The sequence below is a fragment of the Pogona vitticeps genome, chromosome 3 (assembly GCF_051106095.1).
Source record: "Pogona vitticeps strain Pit_001003342236 chromosome 3, PviZW2.1, whole genome shotgun sequence".
Taxonomy (NCBI): Eukaryota; Metazoa; Chordata; class Lepidosauria; order Squamata; family Agamidae; genus Pogona; species Pogona vitticeps.
In genome coordinates, this window is record NC_135785.1 from 128019386 (window position 1) to 128029042 (window position 9657).

At 42.7% G+C, this 9657-nt stretch overlaps 1 long non-coding RNA gene across 1 annotated transcript in view; it reads right to left on the bottom strand.

Moving 5' to 3' along the window:
* Positions 1–3721, bottom strand: part of LOC144588249 (uncharacterized) — a 181133-nt gene extending 177412 nt beyond the window's left edge. The window contains exons 1-2 of the long non-coding RNA XR_013543702.1: positions 3591–3721; positions 3231–3363 (exon numbers count right to left, since the gene is read on the bottom strand). This is a non-coding gene — a long non-coding RNA (uncharacterized LOC144588249). The remainder of the gene's footprint in view (positions 1–3230; positions 3364–3590) is intronic.
* Positions 3722–9657: the final 5936 nt, after the last annotated feature.

Consider the following 9657-nt stretch of genomic DNA (forward strand, 5'->3'; position numbering starts at 1 on the left):
TGAAAATAAAGCAGCTACCATTATAATGTCATTGTACAAAACACTGGTAAGGCCACACCTGGAGTATTGCATACAGTTCTGGTTGCCGCACCTCAAAAAAGACATAGTGGAACTGGAAAAGGTGCAGAACAGAGCAACTAAAATGATGACTTGGCTGGGGCACCTCCCTTATGAGGTAAGGCTAAAGTGTTTGGGGCTCATTAGTCTAGCGAAAAGGTGCCTGAGGGGGGACATGATTGAGATGTATAAAATTATGCAGGGGATGGATCAAGTGGAGAGAAGGAAGCTCTTTTCCCTCTCATGCAATACCAGAACCAGGGGCCATCCACTCTAATTCAGTGTTGGGAGAGTGAGAACAGACCAAAGAAAATATTTATTTACTCAGTGTGTTGTTAGTCTGTAGAACTCCTTGCCACAGGATGTAGTGATGGCATGTGGCCTAGATGCCTTTAAAAGGCGGTTGGACAGATTTCTGGAGGAAAATTCCATCACAGGTTACAAGCCATGATGGAGATGTATAATCTCCAGGATTAAAAGGAAGGTTGTTCTTAGATTTAAGTGTGGTCTTTTAATGGGGTCAACCACTGTTGTATACCAACTGTTTTCAACTTTAAATATTATTTTCAATGTAGGCCTTGGTTCTTTTCAGGGAGAAAGGTGGCATAAAAATATTTTAACTGAAATAGTAAATAGTAGAACAGAGCAAGGGGTAGTGAAATTAATGAGGAGCAATAAATAATTAAGGAGGTGATCATTGTGGGACAATGGTAGTTCCTGGTGACCGGAGGCCAGTTGGGCTCACCCCTGAATTCCACATGTACATGCCATGCAGGAGTAGCTAGCTTTGAGAGGTGAGGGTTAAGGAGTGCTTTTCAGTGCATGCGGGGCCACATTAACTAAATTCCAATTTAGGTAGGCGTTTTTGCAGGCCCTGCAGCAGCACAGGATAGTTGGGTGAAGGTTTAGGACACACTTGTTCTGCATATGTATGGCATAAACTGCTCTAGCTTTGGGTTATGATGATCAAGTGGGTGGATAAATGGTCTTCCCAAAGATAGCACATGTATGTGCACTTGTTGTTGCCATCCGGGATTCTGACACTTGGCTTCTTGTTTTGCAGGTCTGGAGTTCCTGTCATCCTGGAGGCATGTTCTGCTGACCAGTCACAGTTCCATGTTTTGGGTACCCAAGTTTGCTACCTGTTCCAGCAGAACTTGGGCCTTTGAAGATGGGCTGTGTTAGGGTGGAGAGGTCCAAGGGGCCTTTTTTTGTAGGACAGTTTACGGACCTGGCTTCCCAAGGTTGTGATAACTTTGTTGATGACACGTCAACATTGTGCTGGTTCACGTAGTGGAAATGGCTCTACGATGGGCAAGTCTCTTAACTGACAGGTAACTGTGGATTGTGGGCCTTACTGTTCAGGTTTCCAAAGTGAAATAGTGTGGTTAGCAATACTGCCATGAGGAATATGACGGGCCTACGGAGACTCAATGCATATTGCTAAGGCTCCACAGAGTCAAATGTGAGGTGGCAGGGCTGTGTTGGTATGCCTAGGGTCTGTGGTACCATGGTCAGACATCTGTGTGGAGGCCCGGACTTATACCAGAGTGACGGTGTGTGCCTTGTCAACAAGGATCTTGCTATTTTCTTGCCTGACTCTGAGGGGGGCTTATGACTGAAGCTTTTGGTCTGTGTGTGGGGCATGGGACATATGGAGTAACCCCTATGACATGGCAGGTACTGCTAGAAGTTGTGAGTTGGAAGGCAAGTTCAATACGCACCCATTAGAGGTGTAAACTGTCCCAGCGTTGAAGATCCCAAGGTTTCTGCACCAAGAGGAGGATGAGCCTGCGGTCTTCAGGGGCACGGACCACCTAGAGTTGGGAGACTTGTCTGGCCTGTATCCTGGGGGGTACCCAGTTGTTATGGGAACTCACCCAGTGAAAGTCTGTGTCTGGGGCAAGGCCAGCTGCAGACATAGATCATGATTCCACCCCTACTCTAGGCCCCCTTGTGAAAGGTGATGTTTAATAAAGTGTGGCTCTTATTTCAACTCACCTCCTGTGTCTTGCCTCATTACTGTGGGCTGGTTTGGCAATGACTTTTACTTCAGAAAGAGCTAGATTTGTGTGTCACTTAAGGGTGTGTGGAGACTGGAGCTAATCGCTCCATGTTTCTATTGCTTTCCAGCCCCCCAGCCCCTGCATTGTGTTCTGCTACTGCTGCTGTGCAGGTGGGAGCTCTTTGCCCATGCACCCTGGCAAGGTGCACAAAAGAGGATTGGATATGGTTGCCCGAAGGGTGGGGGAGCAAGGCTTAGCTTTAAAATGCTGCTCGCCCCTCTTTCTGCTGTGCTTGTCAGCTCACCTGCCCACCCTATGTTAAGAGTGAGATTACCTGGTTGCTTTGGGGCCAGAGGGGAATTTTTGGCCTGTCCATATAATTGGCACTGAAGGAGCTGGTGAGTTTTCACCCATCCCGTTCTTAATTTTGCTTGTATGGCATTTGAACTCTTGTTGTTGGTTACACTGGCAGGTACTGGAAGAAGGCAGAAGTTGGAAGGCAAACTTAGTGGGCATCCGATAGGCGTGCAAACCATCCCACCTCCCAGGTTTGAAGAGCCAGAGGTTTCTGCACTGGAAGGGGCATGAGCTGGGAGTCCACAGAGGTGCAGACTGCCTAGAGTCAGGAATTTCATCCAGCCTGCATCCTGGGGGGGGGGGTGTAAGATGACCCAGTTATTATGGGAACTCACCCAGTGAAAGTCTGGGTCTGGGGCAAGGTCAGCCCCAGATACAGATCATGACTCTACTCTACTGTAGATCCCCTTGTGAAAGGGGATGTTGTATTAAATGTTTAATAAAGTGTGGCCCTTATATCAGTCTACCTCCTCTCATCACTCTGGCCTCGTTGGGCAAAGAGAACACTGCTCATGTATTCAGGAGTGCTGCTTTTAATTCAAGAAACAGTGGCTGAAATTTCCTCCTCCACACAACCATTAAAAAGTATACAGGCACCCTGTCCTCATTTTCATCTGGTGACTCTAGCCTTCTAACCATTATGCTTTGTTCTCTGAATCTCAGTGTTGCAAAACAAGATGGTGAATAATCGCTTTATGGGATGGTGGGAGCCATGAGCCACTGAGTTATGGGAGAATGTCACAGGTAACTATTGAAACAATAACGTAAATAGACCACAATGAAAAAAAATATTTGAAATATTTTTCTTACCTTCTGCTTGTTTATCTCTTATTTCTTTATACACCTTCCCCCTCTTGATTCTTCAGTCCCTGTCTGTGATTACTGCCTTCTCTCCTTCCAGTCAACAAAGTGGACCCTTGGGACCAAGCTGTGTGTAGTGAACCTAGTTTCCATTTGTAACAGAAACACAGCGTTGGAGGTGATTTCAAAAATTCCATTAAATACACAGAAGATTGCAACCAAGTTATTATAGTGAACAATGAAGCCCAAAATATACTTTCTTATTTTCCCCCTTCCAAAATCCTGCTGGGATATATTTTCTCTGTTGTTTGCAGGTTGCAAAATCTCTGCTGCTGCTGAGTACATTCTCTCCAGGTTACAATTACTTACATTTTTACATTCTGACATTTTCATTTCCCCATCATTTTATGCAGTGTGCTCGGAGGTATTAATATTGCTACTGATAAAAACTGTTTGAACAACATAAAATGCATGTTTGTTATCTTACTTTCATCCTTGTCAGTGGGGGCATAATTAATTTTTGCCTGCACCAGTCATAGCCACTGCATGAAAGAAGCAGCTTGAAGCTCAGCCAGCAGAGACCACCCACCTGAACCACTCCTCACTAGCCTGCTAAGCATAGTCCCAGGATCATCTGAAGTCATCCAAGCTCACTACTGTGGGTGGCAGACGGTAAATATTTGGTTTTATAAGGTAGTAAATTTTCTCAGCATATTTTTCCAATTAATTAATTTAGTCCACATCTGCATCTAAGGCACAGTAGCACAGTCATTATCATTTTGCATGACATTTTGCATACAAAGCATGTCCATCTCCTGCAGCCAGATCATTCCTCCTGTTTTTTAGGGGAGAGGCCCCTCTGGTGTCACTTCCTTTTAAAAAAGGTACAATGGATCCTTAAACCCCCTTCGTTTTCTGTCACTGGGTTTTATGTGGCCTGGTTCAGAGACTTGCCATTCCCTTTGTTGAAGACTACTGGGAACCCTACCTAAGAAAATAGGTATCTCATAAGTGAGTCAGTCAGTCAGTCTGTCTGAGCTACATTTCTTTCAGAGATCTGCTTGTGGAATGGGAAATCGATATAGGGTCTGGATAATGGGGTTGTAATACACACACATCCTAGAAAAGTGTTTGACTTTTCATGATGATCATAGATTCTTGTAACAAAGCAGCTCCTCCCTTGAGTCATTGTGTTCTTGTCTGAATTATCAGCATCAACGTCATTGTTGTTACTATTATTGTTGTTGTGCATTATTGGCTGCCCTGGAAATATTTAGATGGAAACAATGCTAACTCAATTCCTCATTCTCTTCTATGTGGTCATTTCAAGAGGATGAGAAGCCTAACCTCTTATGCGGAGTGGGGCAAAGTGATCTTTTTTTTGCTCTGAAGATCTCTAATTTCTGTAAAATGTCTCCAGCATCCTTTCCCTTTTGTAAGCAAAACAGGAAGCCCAGAAGGACAGGCAGACTGTTAAGAAAAATGCAAACAACCCATCTAGCACATCTATTTCCTACATAAAGCAGCAACCAACATAATGTTGAGCAACAGAGCACAGTTCTGTGGAAATATTAGCATTTTTAATAACATCATCGATGGAAGAATTATGCTGAGAATATAAAGAAATTCTTTGCAATCCTCACTCACAAGGAAAAGAAATTTTGCATTTCCTTATCTTTGCATGCATAAATAAGATAAGAAAGCATTTATATCCCTAAGGGCAGCACATAGCTTCATGAAAGGATCTCAGTTTATCAGCCCTATCTGGCTATCAGCCTACCCTCACCATTCCACTTTTTACTTAGACCTAGGGTGAGCACAGGCACGATCAGTTCTGGCGAAGGGTGCTACTGTGTTCCTGCATGACTTGTGTTTGTTTCAATGAACAATTGTGCAGGGGAATCTCTCAGTGAACTGTTCTTTGACAAGGGCCTGTCCATCTCAAGAATCAAAAGGATGATCTCGTCCTGCTTAAAATCTCCCAGAATATTTCTGAAAACCATCCTTTCTGTGAAGTATATTCATCTTTCACTCCTGAGAGACAAATTAGTTCTGAGTGGAGCACGCTGGAGTTTTTGCAACCTTATATGCTGCCTCTAGTAGGGGTGGCTGGGAGGGACCTTTCTAAGACGGAGTGACTATCTACCAGTCCTGCAGAGCCCCACCGCTCTGCTCAATGTTTCTTTCCCCCTCTTTAGGGTCTGTTGAAGTTTGCTGTTTGGTCTGATCAAATGTAAATACTGAAAATGTTTATTTTTTTCTTCTTACTAATGTTTCAAAGTGCATCATTGAGAGTAGTTTTAATCTGGCCTCAAGCGTGGTTATGGAAGACCGATCTGGTCACCTTGGTGGGTGTCCTACACCGGGAACTGGACAAAGTGTGTCCCTGTTGGTTCTGATGGATCTTTTAGCAGCATTTGATACCATCAAGCATGGAATCATCCTGGCCCATCTTTCTGGGATGGGATTACTTTACAATGGCTCCAGTCCTTCCTGAAGGAGAGAGAAGGTGGTATCGAGAGACTCCTATTCGACACCCTGCCTGCTGGCTTGTGGGGTCCCTCAGTGTTCTGTTTTGTCTCCTATGTCATTTAATATATACATGAAATTGCTGGGAGAGATTGTCCAGAGTTTTTGGTTTGGTGTCCCTTTCTCTAGGGGCATTCCCTTGCCCAATGCCCATACCACAGATGTACTCTACATTGATTTGATCCCAAAGGATGCCTCTCTGATGCCACCACTTGGCCCTGTTTGCCTCCTCATCTGCATCCCCCTTGCTTCTTCTGTGATTCATTCCCTCCCTCTATCTGCTCTATCTATTAATAGGTTCAATAAGGACTTCCTTATTCTTCCAGCATTGTTCTTCCTTATCTCTACCATTATACACTTTAAATGATATCTCCACAAGGATGATCAAGGGGACAATGAAGGGTCCATCTTTTGAAGCTTCTTTCAAATGCCTGGGGCAGCTTTTTTTTTTTTTTTAACAAAAGTTGTCTGTATCACCACTTGACTTTCTGGGGAGTCTGGGTTGTCCAAGGAGTACTTTTGATAAACTTGTATGAGTCTCTCTAGATACTCAGACAGAGGCTCAGTAATGCCCTAATGTATCTTATAAATATTATGTAAAATTTTGAGCTTGGCGAAGCCCTTCCTCAATCTTTCTAGGGTACATTTCCAGAACTGCCCCAAACTAGTATTATGGGCATCATGGTTGGTCCTATTTCTGAGGGTGATGATTAATGGGTCTTTCTCCATCTGGGCAGAAGTAACTAGTGGGGTACCCCAAGGCTCAGTCCTAGGCCCGGTGCTCTTCAATATTTTTAGTAATGTCTTGGATGAAGGAGTGAAGGGAATTCTTTTCAGATTTGCAGAGGATACCAAATTGGGCAGAATAGCTAATATACTAAAAGATAGAAACAAAATTCAAATGACCTTGATAGGATGGAGCACTGGGCTAAAAGCAACAGAATGAAATTCAACAAGGATAAGTGCAAAGTCCTGCACCTCGGAAAAAGAAAACAATTCCACAGTTACAAGATGAGGGATACCTGGCTCAGCAAAAAATGAGCGAGAAGGATCCTGGAATTGTCAAAGATCACAAGCTAAATATGAGCCAACAGTGTGAGGTGGCTGCAAAAAAGGCAAATGCTATTTTAGGCTGCATTAATAGAAGTCTAGTTTCCAAATCTCACGAGGTGCTAGTCCTCCTCTATTCAGCACTGGTTAGGCCTCATCTTGAGTATTGTGTCCAGTTCTGGACACCATACTTCAAGAAGGAAGCTAACAAATTGGAACAAGTTCGGAGGAGGGCAACAGGGATGATCAGGGGGATGGAAATCAAACTTTATGAGAAAAGGCTGAAAGAATTTGTTATGTTTAGCCTTGAAAAAGAAAACTGAAGGATGATATGATAACACTTTTCAAATATTTGAAAAGCTGTCATACAGAGGAGGGGCAAGATCTGTTATCAATCACCCCAGAGTGCAGGATACACAACAATGGGCTCAAGTTAGAGGAAGCCAGATTTTGGTTGAATATCAGGAAAAACTTCCTAACTGTTAGAACAGTACAACAGTGGAACCAGTTACGCAGGGATCTGGTGAATGCTCCAACACTGGAGGTTTTAAAGAAAAACTTGGATAATCACTTGGCAGATATGCTTTGATTTATTGCAGTATTTTCTAGGTGCTAGCAGAGTGAATGTTTTATACTTTGTTCCAGAATTTTCCCAGGGATTGATGTCAGGCTGAGTGGCCTGTAGCTCCCAGGTTTCCCTTTTTTGCCCTTTTGGAAGATAGGGACAGCATTAGCCTTCCTCCAATCATTTGGCACCTCAATTATTTCCCATGATTTCAAGAAAATAATGGACAATGGTTCTGAGAGTTCTTTGGCGAATTCCTTCAGTAGCCTCGGATGTAGTTCATCTGGTCCAGGAGATCTGAACTCCTTCAAGGTGGTAAAGTGTTCCTTGTCTATTTGTTTATTAATCTCCAGCTGCAATCCTGTCCCCTCCACTTGCACTTCATATTTGTCTGGGGGTTCATAGTCATTCCCATGGGAAAAAACTGAGCTAAAATAGGAATTGAGCACCTCTGCCTTTTTGTTGTCATCTGTTAACTGTTTTCCATCTCCATTGAGTAGCTGTGCCACTACTTCTTTTATTCGTCTCTTGCTTCACACATACCAGAATAATTTTATTGCTTTTAGTGTATCTAGCTAATCTCAGCTCATTCTCAGCTTTTGTTCTTCTAAAGTCATCCATGTATTTCCTTGCTACTTGTTTGTACTCTTCCTTGGTGACCTGGCCTCCTCTGCAGTTCCTATACATGTCTTTTTCAGTTTTCAGGCCTTCCCTGAGTTTTTTCTGAAGCCACAGTAGGTTTTTTTTTTTTTTTGCTGCCTCCCTCTTTTTTTCTTCTTGAAATTATTTGCAGTTGTACTTTTAGAATTTTCTTTTTTAGAAACTTCCACCCTTCTTGAACTCCTTTTCTTGTTAGGATCTCCTGCTGTGGAACCTCATCCTTCTTCTGAGATTATTAAAATTGGCCTTTAAAAATCCAGCATATGGGTTTGCCTACACTCTGCTTTAGTTTTCTTTGAAATCAAGAATTCTAGGATAACATGGTCACTCTTGCACAAAGTTCCCCTTACTGTAACTTCCTCTACCAAGTCATCTCTATTGGTCTGAATCAAGTCAAGGATAGCTAGTTCTCTAGTTTCTTTCTCCACTTTTTGGAGTCGAAAATTATGAGACGCACAGGCTAGCAATTTCTTGGAAGGACCACACTTTGCAGATTTTGCCTCCCAACATATATCCGGATAATTGAAATCTCCCATCACTACTACATTGTGTCTCTTTGAAATACTTGCAGTTTGTTTTTCAAAAAAATCATCTGCTTTCTCTCCTTGATTGGGTGGCTTGTAGTAGACTCCAACTACCATGTTCCTTTTGTTGTTTCCCCAACTAGATTGATCCAGATGCTCTCAGTGGACCATCCAATCTCCTCCTCCTGTATTTCTGTACAGGAATGTGTATTTTTTTTACATATACTGCAACTCTACCTTTCTTTCTATTCTCTCTGTTCTTTTTGAACAATTTATATTCTTCCATTGCTGTATTCCAGCCCTGAGAGCCATTCTACCAACTTTCAGTTATTCCTATCAAGTCATATTTGCCCTCCTGAGCTACGATTTCCAGATCTTCTTGTTTGTTTCCTATACTCCTGGCATTCATATATAGACACTGGTGATTGTGTGATTTGTGACCTGTTTGTCTTTGCACTTTTTTATGAATGTTGTCATTAATGTTAATATTATTATTGACCCCCATTTGAATAGTTTGTTCTGTTCCTCTCATTGTGAGTAAGGATTCATCTATCTTTAACTCTGTGTTTGTGTCTTCCTCTCCTTTCTAATTCAGTTTAAAGCCCTCCTGATGAAGTTGTTCATGCTGTTGCCAAACACATTCTTCCCAGTCCTTCCTAGGTGAAAGTCATCTCTTGCTAGCAGTCCTTCTTCCAGGGAGCTTAGTCCATGGTCTCAGAAACCAGATTCCTCATGTCGACACCACCTTAATAGCTAGTCATTCACTTAGGCTAGTTCCCTTTCCCTTTCTATTCCTCTTTCAAGTACTGGTAGAATGGATGATAAAACTATCTGGATGCCAAAGTTCTTGAGTTTCCTTCCCAGAGCATCAAAGTCTGATGTGATTTATTCAAAGTTCCTTTTGGGTGTATCATTCGTTCCCATGTGGACAAGAAGAAAGGGATATGTATCTGTGGGTTTTATGTGTGATGGCAGTCCTTCCATCACATTCCTTATCTGAACTCCAGGGAGACAGTGTACCTCATAAGTCCATGGATCTTCTCAGCATATTTCAGTCTCAGTTCCATTCAGTAGGGGGTCTCCTACTGCAACTGCTTGTCTCTTCTTT